Below are 11,312 nucleotides of genomic sequence, written 5' to 3'. Positions count from 1 at the left end.
AGTAGCTATAAGCACAACATATCATTTAAAACCGTTACAAAATGCTTCAACAGGTCTACACACTGTATCAAAATAATTAAATTGGCATCAATTAAAACACCTTTATGAGTTTTTTTGTAAATTATCATCTAAACAGAGTGACAATGCTTCTGTCTTACATTAAAGGGGGAAAAGGATATTTTGGGGGGCAGTGGGTTGTCATAAGTACAGACAGTTTCTTTCGAAGGACATAATGCATGCTCTTTCATGATTCTCTTGGCGATAACACATAATCTAAGATTCCCTCCACTGATAAAGGTTCTCCTGCACACCCTAGTGGAAACGTAAGGCGAATGTTTGAAGTGAAGAAATACGCCAGTCCCCTGTTATTCAGAGCATCAAAGACAGAGAGAAATATAATCTAGTCCCAACTCCCCTGAACATTTATAAATAAAATATCAAGTAACTGAGACCCTAAGACAATCCCCATCATGCCAGAGTGGCAGAAGAAATAAGCATGGCTGATCACGAGGAGGGCAGCCAGGGGAGAGTATAAATCCCACCGGTGTTTGATAGTTATATTTAATGAACTGGAAGCATGGGCAGTTTTGCTGGGTCCCTGTGCCCCAGTTTGGCCCACACTCACACAGATCCAACCTTCAGAGAAAGGTGCTCTGTCTAATCTGGCTTCATTTTATGCCTCTTTAACCATGACCAATGTATTTAAATGGCTGTTTCTTTGACAGATGCTCAGTTCAAATTATTCCTAACTGGAAATTTGTAGGAGTGATATTAAATATCCTTCAGGCCAGGGTGCCTAAAGAGAACATAGGAACATCAAAAGGCCAAACACTTCAAAAACTAAAACTAATGATCTTAGCCCACCTCCAGGGAAAAGGAGGGCTTCAACTTTGTCCAACATCCCCTTGGCCACAAAAAAACATCACTCCTTTAAATGGAGATTTGACCATTTGCCCAACCCTACTACCACTGCATTTAAAAGTGATTTAACAGGAAATACATAATGTATATCTTCCTATCACTAAATCCACAGGGGGGTAGATGGGGTGAATATGCCCCTTCTTATCCATCACATCTAGCCACATCTTTAAATAAAATAAAAATCTACAATAGAAGCCTACAAAATGAGACACTTCAGAACTTTCTCCCTTTAGTGTATTGTAGAGTGTGGGACTTTTTGACTGCATCTTCAAAGAAATATTAAAAAACCCGTGGTTGGTCCAAGTCTGGATCAACACGACAGTAAAGTACTCAACACTGAAGTAGCTTCACCAGCACAAGGCCACTGTACAGAGTGGGGGGAAAAGGTATGGCCAGAAAAACAAAGAAATATGGAGAGAAGGAAAACAGCTGCAAACTTTCACGTTAAACCATGATGGGGGCTGACAGCAGTAATTAAGTAATAACAAACTCTCCAAACTGTGCCTGTGAGTGGGTTGACTGAACAGGCGCACCTGGTTATACAGGGCAGAGATATCAGGGGTGAGAGAAGCGACGAGGTGGTTTTTTATGCCTCCGTGCCAGCAACAGCTGTGGCAGGAAGCATTATGTTTTCTGTCCATTTGTCTGTACGGACATCCGTGAGTGAGACTACCCTTTTGTGCTTATGTTATGAATGCAACATTTCTTGAATGCTAGGAGGAAATATCTGAAAAAAATGGCCCAAGCATTCACCTGGACTTGGAGGAAAAAATCATATTTTGATGATCAAGGGCGAAGGTCGCTGTGACCTAATAAAACAAAGTCATGAATTCAGATGTTTAGTTACGGCAAAATTTCACTCAAATTCCCAGCAGGAAAAAATTATGAAATGATGGATTTTCATATCAAGGGCAAAGATCAAATTCACATCGTTCTGCAGAGACATTTTTCTGGAGATTATTCAGTGCTGTAACTCATGAACAGAAGGGGGAATTGTGACTATATTTCACATTTGATGGGATACTGAGTTAATGGTGCACATTTTTGGTGCCCACCTATTAAATTCCATTAAACTCTTCACTAGATGTATTATGGGTCTGAACAGACATGAATTAAACTGCAACTTAAGTGTTACGGGCAGTCATTCAAGTTTAACCTAATATCTGTTAACAGAAGCCTTAAAGGGAATATTTTTAATCATTTTTAAATTTTATTTTCCAGTATCATCACTATAATTTAGAACTTTTGAATTTTTAAGGGAAAAGCTTTTCTCTGTTCAGTGAACACCTCATACAAAGCACAAAAAGCAAACTACCAACAATAACAGTACGATGTCAGGGGTTTATTTAGAGATGACAACAATTGCTACTTAAATGCGCAGTATGACATTTCTGCCACTAGGGGTCTCTCGTTTAAAAACAAAAACAACATTTTTGAAGTAGCAGAGCATTGTGGGAGTTTTTCTCAATGTATTTAAGTTTCAGTAAAGTTAGACCATGTAATGTTAATTGTTACCTTATCCTTACATGTAGAACATTAGCTGGAAAATTCAATCTTGGGGTTAGCCAAACACTGTTATCTACGGTCAAAACAATAAGGAAACAATCCATTAGTCTGATAACTTAGCCTTGCCAATTTTTCAGGGATTTTTGTTTCTGTTCATTCATAAGTTTTAAAAAAATTAACTGTTGTCAGATGGAAGCTGACTGTATTCTATAGTTATCCTTTTTTCATCTCTGCATGGATTGTTTACCTGAATACCAATGTTTACCAAATCCTGCTAAGACGTGATTGGTCAATAGCACAAAAGTGGCAAAAGTGGGATACAAATAATCTGCCAATAATCATGTCCGTTGCCTACAAAATATGTTTCATGTGAATATTTTAATAGAACTAAAAAACAATTATACTAAAAACAACATTACAATATGTTGAGATTTTTAACATTACAGTTTGCATTGTATTTAAGTTTAATTTCATTCAGTAGCACTGAGGGTTTTTACCCTCCAATATGAAGTGTTGAGATGAAGTACTTTTAATCAGAGACTGTACACAAGGCAAAAATGAACTAACATTCCTTTAGTTGTTATTGGTCATTTCAACATAAAAGTGCTGAGAATTATCCCGTATACCTAAAGAAAGAAAGAAAAACATCCAGTATATATATGAAACTTCTTCTTCCCTCTATCAGTAAGTGGTCTATTCATGTGTGTTTTTCTATCATCAACATATAACAATACCAGATTCTACTAATATGTAAAGACTTCATTCTTTGAGGCATTCCAAGAAAATTTCATACAGTACAAACAGAAAAACTGAACCACGACTTTAAAGAATAACAGGGCTGTTTTAAAAAAGTGAAATGAAAGGGCACATTATGTTTTCGTTTTTTGTTGTTTTTTTAAAATTAAGCACTTTCTTTTCCAGCGAAAGCAACACTTACTTCCTACATGCAATGGGGCAAACATAAAGGCACACGTTAAACTTAATTTCCTTGAAGCTGTTCCTGCTGGCGTTGCTGTGGAAAGCAAAGTCTGCCCATTCCAGCTGAGAATTACTGACTTCTTCATGAGTCAGAACGAATACCTGAACAGATTAGTGCAAATAATTTATGACACGACTATTTTAAACACCAGTGACATGTTTCCACTGCAACAGCCAAACAGCCAAGAAAGTCAGAGTCTGATGCTATTTCCAATAAACACTGTACAGTTTCATTAAAAACAGGTGAAGAAAGAACCACACTCACTCTTGCCAGCCTGTGACCTAATATTTAGTTAAGGAATGCCACACAAAGGCAGACTTAGCACCATGTATTCCACGGTTTGAGTCCCAACCAGTTTATATTTAAAAGCCCTTGAATATAAATATATGACAATATGTTTTATTTTAAGGAAGTTAAGGCTGTAAAGAAAAAAATATATACAAATAATTTTTCAAATTAGTCTTTAAACATCTCCATAGAACACACAATAAAGATCCTCCTTTGTATGTAAGCCACAAATATGCAATATAATGCTTTACACTTCAAAGAATGTGTCTACCTCATTATTTCCCTCGTAGTACCGCCTAACTCAGGACACCAACAAGTATCAAATTCTTTTTTTCAATTATATATAATTCAGCAATCTAAAGTAGCACCAGTTGGTCTTTCTACAGTGAAGCACTGCCCAAAAGAATCAGAGCTCTCTGTGACTTTAAGTCTATAAGAGTTTGGTATTATCCAACCATTAAAGTCAATCAAATCAGACTCCTGACCAATTCTAGGGAATTAAACCTGATTTATGTATGACTACTAACAACAGTAGCAGGGTGTATATGTATATATATATATACATATATATATGCACAAAGTCCGCCTCTCCTAACAGCAATGGACTCAAAAAATGTTAGCTATGGCTGGCTGGATGTAAACCTGTAAGTATTAACACAGAGCAGCTGTCCTCTAGCCCTCAGGAACTCTGAGCTCCACCATCAGAAGAGTAAGCTCACAGTCCTGTTAGCCACATGCCACATGTATTTAATTTTCAACATCTGCTGGCTTCATGCTTCTATGCTTTCCATTCCCAGTGCACATTCTTCACAAATTCAGTAGCTTCCTTCTTCTGCATTTGTAAATGTTGTTGATTGTGGAAACCATCCATGTTTACTTTGAATCCCAGGCCATTTCTGGGCCAGCTCTAATTACTTACAGATGCTGACTTTGCTGCTTCCATGGCTATATTTTTGAAGCACAGGCTTAGTATTTCCATTATAAGGTATAAATGTATAACACACTGCATCTAAAATAAAGTGTTATAAAAACTTTTTGCACAATGCCAGCTCTAGTTTTAGTATTTTCATATGAACTTTGAACTTTTTTACAATCACAATTAACGCAGATCTGTTAAAAAATATTTTTTTCTACCTCGCCGTAGACTCTTGGATGACCTCTTGCTAAGTCACAAATCAGCATTAATGTCTCAGTGAACTCACACGCTGTTACTTTCAATATGCAGCAGTGCACTAGACATGCTTTCACTGCTTGCCAACATCAACGTTCTCTATAGAAAACACTACCCTGGAGGCATCATCTGCACAAAAATGTCTGTATTTTACTTTGATTGTCGGGCTCTTGAATAACATGTTTATTTATCCCCCATGCCTCTAATGTCTGACTGCAAAAAGGGAAGAGGGAAGTAAAAAGAGAGAAAGAGAGAGAGAAACTCTTAAGGAACAGTCAGCTGCTCCTTGCCTGAGGACCTTGTCAGCTCTTACCTGCTCTGTTTGGCGGCAGTGTAACAACAAATTTTACACAGTCTGGGACATAAATTGGCATTTTGAACTCTGGTTATTCCTCCGGTATAATCTAATTAAAAGACACTGCCAGTGGGTTAGAAATCAGAGCATTATAAAGTTTGATAGACAGACTGACATAAAAGTGTTTCCAATTTCACAACATACTGCGTACAAGTGTAAAACTTCAAGAGCCTTGGCTGGAAGAGGTTTGGGCTAACTGAATTAGTCCAACTACACGCTCTGTGGTGACTATAAGCACAATATTAGGTGCTGAAATAAGATTTCCCATATTTTCAGCTTTGAAGTCCATCCAAAGATTTTGAGACTGACGTTAGATGTCATGCTTCCAAAGAATGAGTGAACCGGTTGCTCTATGTCCACCAAACCTGTTTTTATTTTCTTTATGGGCATGAAAAAGTATAAGGTTTCCTGTTGACTTGCCAACTTTGACTTAACTGAGTCAAAACTGGGGGCCGACAGAAAACTACTTGAGGACTGTACAACATGACACTTTCATGACGACAAAAAAAAACTAGACAAATGTTTCGGGTTCAGTTTAGAGACGCGCTGATGATCACACATGTGCAGTACCGAAGATGTTTTTGTTTGCATCAAAGTAGATGTCTCTGTGTAAGACACCTTTTTTATGTAAACATTTGAACTAAAAACATGCAAATTGTAGGATTTTTCTTGTCAGTCTTTAAATCAGTGCGGAGATGCAAAAACGTGGAAAATAAAGCATATTTTCTATCAGTTCTGAGTTTTTATGTATCAGAATATGACAAAAAAAATCATCTAGTACTGACCATGTTCTAAAAAGTGTAAAAAGCAGAGCGTGAAACACTAAGGACACCCCATGATACAGAAGCTACCTTTATTACCTTCGTAGTAAAGACGTTGAAGTAAGCGTTTTCTGTATGTCTTTATTAGTCTCTCGTATCAATGTGGAGGAATTCTGGCCCACTCTTCGTTATAACTTTGCTTCAATTCACTGAGGTTTGTGGGCATTCGTTTATGCGCAGCCACGTTTAGGTCTCACAACAGTATTTCTAGACTTTGTCTTGGCCATTGCAACACCTTGATTCTTTTCTTTTTAGCCGTTGTGTTGTAGATCTGCTGCTGTGCTTGGAAACATTGTCCTCTGGCATGACCCAACCTTTAGCTGTAAGATAGATGGCCTCATATTTGACTCTAGAATACTTTGGTATAGTGACTACATGATGCCCAGGTCACGTGGCTGCAAAACCAGCCCAGATCATCACGCCTCCACCGCTGTGGTTGACAGGTGATATCAGGTGTTAGTGCCAATATGCTGTGTCTGGTTTTTGACAAATGTGGAGATGTGCTTTATGGCCCATTTTGTCTTGTCTCTTCAAAGCACGCTGTTCCAAACACAACTTTTCAAACCTAAGCTGTGCTGCCATGTTCTGTTTGGGTAGAAGAGATTTTCTACTAGCCCTTCCAAACAAGCCCTACTTGATCACAGTTCTTCTAACTGTGCTGTCATGAACTTTAATGTTTCACATTAAATTTAATATTTTAATATTTAATATTTAAGGACTGTGGACTCTTGAGATGTAGCTCTTGGGTTTTATGCAGTTTCTCTGAGCACAGCATGGTCTGACCTTGGGATAAATTTGCTGGGACGGTTACTGATGGGAAGACTGGCAGCTGTCTTGAATGTTTTCCACTTGTGAATAATCTTTTTCACTGTAGAATGATGGACTTCAAATTGTTTGGAAATGGACTTATAACTCCCCCATATTGATGACGGCTGCAATACTTGTTTCTCTAAGATCACTGCTGATGTTTTACCTCTAAGAAAACGTCCAAAGCTTCTGTTTTTTTCAGAGATGTTCACATTTTGTTAATCCAGTGCGCTCTATGAGAATGGCAGTGTGCACACACCCCAATGGAAAAAGACTAGAATAAAAAAAGAACATTTGATACCATCTGATTGGGATTTTAGGGGTTTTTTTGGGCCGATTAGGAAAGAAGGCCTGGCTACTACTAGAGAGTTCATGGCTAAAGCGTCTTTACTTTAGTTAAAAAAAACTTACTTTGTGACAGTGAAAATTCCAGGTTTGGGCTCAGCATACCATGCTACACCCACCTACAGTATTCCTATACCTGTCTTGTCCCACAAGTGATACCCAGTGTTAAGGCTGGAGAAACAAAATCTCAAGCATTACTAAAGCCACCAAACCTACCAACAAAACAGCACATATAATAACTTATATGCGGCTGAAAAACGAGAATTCAAAAGAATAGAAGTAAACTCTACCTTTAGGAATTTTACCAAAAAATAAACCACTTTAAAAGAATATTTAAACAAGAGAGAAAATGTCTTTCTCCCACAAACTCCTCATCAGTTCAATTTCTGCGACTCTGAGACTAAGTAAAAACACAGAACTGTAACTGAGACAATATATTATAGAAATAACCCACAGCACAATGTGGGACCTGTTAAGAGACTATAAATAATCATAAGGCCCTCCAAAATGTCAGCGACAGCTGTGCAAAATGTTAAAGCCAATAGTCAAACAAAGCAAGCAGGCCAAAGACATTTTGTGTAGAGACTAAAACACACAACTTCACAGAGCAGGATATAGTAAATCCTACTTATCAGGAAGCATGAGACAAAAGCTGTCAAACAAAGAGGAAGCAGCTAGCTCATATTTTGCAAAAGAAGACAAGTGTGACCCCAGCAATTATCCACACATTAAGAACAAATCAGTTCTTTAATTAGATCCACAAACAGTAACTGTTCATTTTCAATAACAACCTTGCTGATCTGGCCTGTTTTTGTTTGTTTTTTTAGCCCCAAACACTATTTTCTTGATCCCGAACCCTTAAGTTCATGGTGTTTAAAGACTAAAATAATCAGTTAACAATGTGTGAGGGGAGGCAGAAAAGAAGATGCAGCAGAAGAGAGTTTAAAGTTGCAGCATATATAAGTTCTTTATGCTGGCTGGGGAGAATTGGAAGAAAAAGAAATCTGCAGTAACCAGATTCTTTAAATTAGTGTTACCAGCTGAAAACAATGCACATCTTTTCTTCACTGACTGGTCTGATCGACACCCACTGGGGCCGTGGGCTTCCTCAAGAGCCGGTTCAATCTTCAAGTATAATTTTCCCATTAAAAAAAGTGAAAAGAGGAGCATTATGATGTGGAGCAAACAGCTCACATTATGAATTGCTGCCTCAAATTCTAGAAAAGACGGACATAGAGTGACGTCAAAGATTTACTTTGAAACCTACTGCTGTGTTGTTTTTATGGAAAGAGAAGATACCACATTTGTACAAAAGGCCGGAGTGCTAGTTATCAGATAATGGCAGCAAAGTTGATTAGCAAGCCACACTAATAGGCCGAGGCACAGACACATATACCTAATTATCACTGATAAGTAAAAGACTAAATGGACTAAAAGAAAATACTAGAATTTCACTCACCAAAACTGAAAAACAAACTACTTACAAAGGCCGTGCTGCCCAGAAAACTATATTATTTGTCTGGCGATCCATTAAAAATGCTCCAAAATGCATCAACAGCACAAACACAGTGGAAAGGTCTAGTTCAGTGAGTCCAATTACTTCCTGTGAGGCCTAGCAGACACCAAGAAAGTACAGCTACCCGTGTCATACATAAGAGTGGCCACTGCTCTAACTTTACCTGGATGGATAAAAAAAGAATGACGCCCAGCAGAATCATCATTTAGGAGGAAACTAACCATATAGGGTAAAACTGTTGTGTAGCATGCTATAAACATGCTTTTTAATGCTGTACAGTTGTGCATTTTAACATGGAAGTCTTTGTAGATTAAGTTTACAGAGCCTGCCTCAAGTGGCCACTAAAGGAACTGTAGCTCTGTGTTTCATCGCTGCTGTCCAGTAGATATTACTAGACGATATAATCAATTCTACTTCAATATGATAAAACCCCATTAACATTTTCAATTTGCTCAACAGGAAATAAAACTTTAATGAGGAAGTACATTTAGTAGGTTTGTTGACTACCTCTTCTGCTGACTTTACTTGAATATGTGTCTCATCAACTGTCTCATTAACTCATTTAATACAACTAAAAAACCATATTCTTGGCATTCCTCAAAATATTTATAACTAGATTCCAACATCAAATGTTACTTAATGCTAGTACATTTGATGTCAGCACTCAGGATCCTCACAATGGTACTGTTGTCTCTTTGAAGAAGTGTATTTTTTTAGTAATCCTATTATCAAAATGGAGTAATGATGCCCCACCAAGCTTAGCAAAGAATTTCTCTCTGATACCGAAGTCTGCAGATGAAGATGTACCTGTGCATAGTGACAGACGGTGTTTGTGCCAATCACAAAACATTTTAAACATGAAATATATCACGCTACATGAAGTGTTATGTCATCTTGGAACAAAAAATGGCCATATTTTCTCATATTCATACTTTCTTTTTTTCATTTGTCTTTGTAATTCTTCTGGTTCTCGTGTCATGTCAACTCATTTTCAGGTTATTTTTTTAAGCAGTTAGGGTGACAGCAAGGGTCAGGACTAGGGTGTCATCAGTTAACGCTACATGGTGTGAACTGATCCACAAAAAACACAATTTTACATTGCAAAATTATTCAAGATAATTGGTGTTTTACTCATTTTGTGATACCAAAATGCAGCGTATTTTGACTTCTCTGACCTTTAAGCTGTCAAAGCTCAAACAAAATGCAGTCAAATCCCATTTTCTTTGGCTGAGCAGCAACAATGAGTACCTTTAATTTCTGTGTATACAGCTGGAATATAAGCGCAAGAAAAAATGAATGCAATTGTGTCTCCATTTGCCATCTGTCAATATCTCACAGACATTGCATCCCTTTCTTCTTTTCATAATTTTACATGGTAAATTTCCTGAGACCATAATGAGAACGAACGAAAGAAAAGAGAACCATGAAATAGCTACCGGGTATTGTCCCCTTCTCATTCTTCTCAGTCTATGATAGCAAAGGGTTTTTATTAACATTATTTAATTATCACACATTATCTTTTTTTTTAACACTGGTCCATCTCAGCCGGTGTCCTACTCCCACTGTGTGAGTTTGTAATTTAATAAAGCTTCATTTAAAAGAGAAGTTGATTAAAAAATTAAGCTCCAGTGATCACCACAGCCTCAGCCCTCCCTATTTTATGAAAAGATCTGATATTTCATATTAAGAACATGTCGGGCAGAAATTATCACCGCAGGACAAGTTAATGCTTTCCATACAGTCGTATGACAATGACAGGAAACTCCACTACAGAGAATGCCCCACTAAAACGCAGAGAATGACAGGGGCTGAAACAATTTCAATTCTTTTACAGTAGGTCAGACGTTTTTTTTCTCCATATCCCTGCTGCCTGCCTATCATCTAACTGTTAATTTTTTCATCCATAATTCACACTTTCCTGCTTCTTCTGACAGCAGGTGACTGTCAAAACTTGTCTTACATGGCTGTAAAGGAGATTTCTTATACTTCGACCTCTTTCCAGCGAATGATGACACATTAACTGCAATACCGGATTGAGGCAGGAGAAAAATTCCAGCCTTCTGCCCTCTGCTTGGTCTTACTGTAAAAAAACAAAACAAAAAAAATACCAAGAGTCTAATTACTAACACTCATACAGACTCTTTGAAATACAAACTCCTTAAGTCATCCCATCTGTGCACCAAAGTGTATATGCACACGAACTCAGTGATATAGAAAATGTGCAAGCTGTCAGTTCCTACTGTAAAAAAAAAGGGGGGGAAAGTAATGATAAATGCAATCTCTACACTGCAGCTTAAAGCTAAATACCTTCTCGCTGCTGAAGAAACATAATCCACACAATTAATGCTAGAAAATTATAGCCTGGATCTAGTGGCAGTTTTGAACCATAAGTTATTGATTTGGAAATGAAAACCTGTACTCTTCAAGGTTAAATCCAGTCCACCCTCATTACTGCTCTGTCCTTGAGAGGCCCGCACCAGGGCTGCTGCAAGGAGTAGAGAGGACTGCTTTAATGAAGGTGAATTTAATGGGATTTAATGTAGCTGGGGGCAATGGAGCAGCAGAGATATGGTTTTAACAAAGAGCAAGGGACCAAGGGTACA

The sequence above is a fragment of the Mchenga conophoros genome, linkage group LG1 (assembly GCF_057382185.1).
Source record: "Mchenga conophoros isolate Kocher_MC1m ecotype Shallow Benthic linkage group LG1, M_conophoros_male_GT1.1, whole genome shotgun sequence".
Taxonomy (NCBI): domain Eukaryota; kingdom Metazoa; phylum Chordata; class Actinopteri; order Cichliformes; family Cichlidae; genus Mchenga; species Mchenga conophoros.
Note: the sequence above shows the minus strand (reverse complement) of the source record.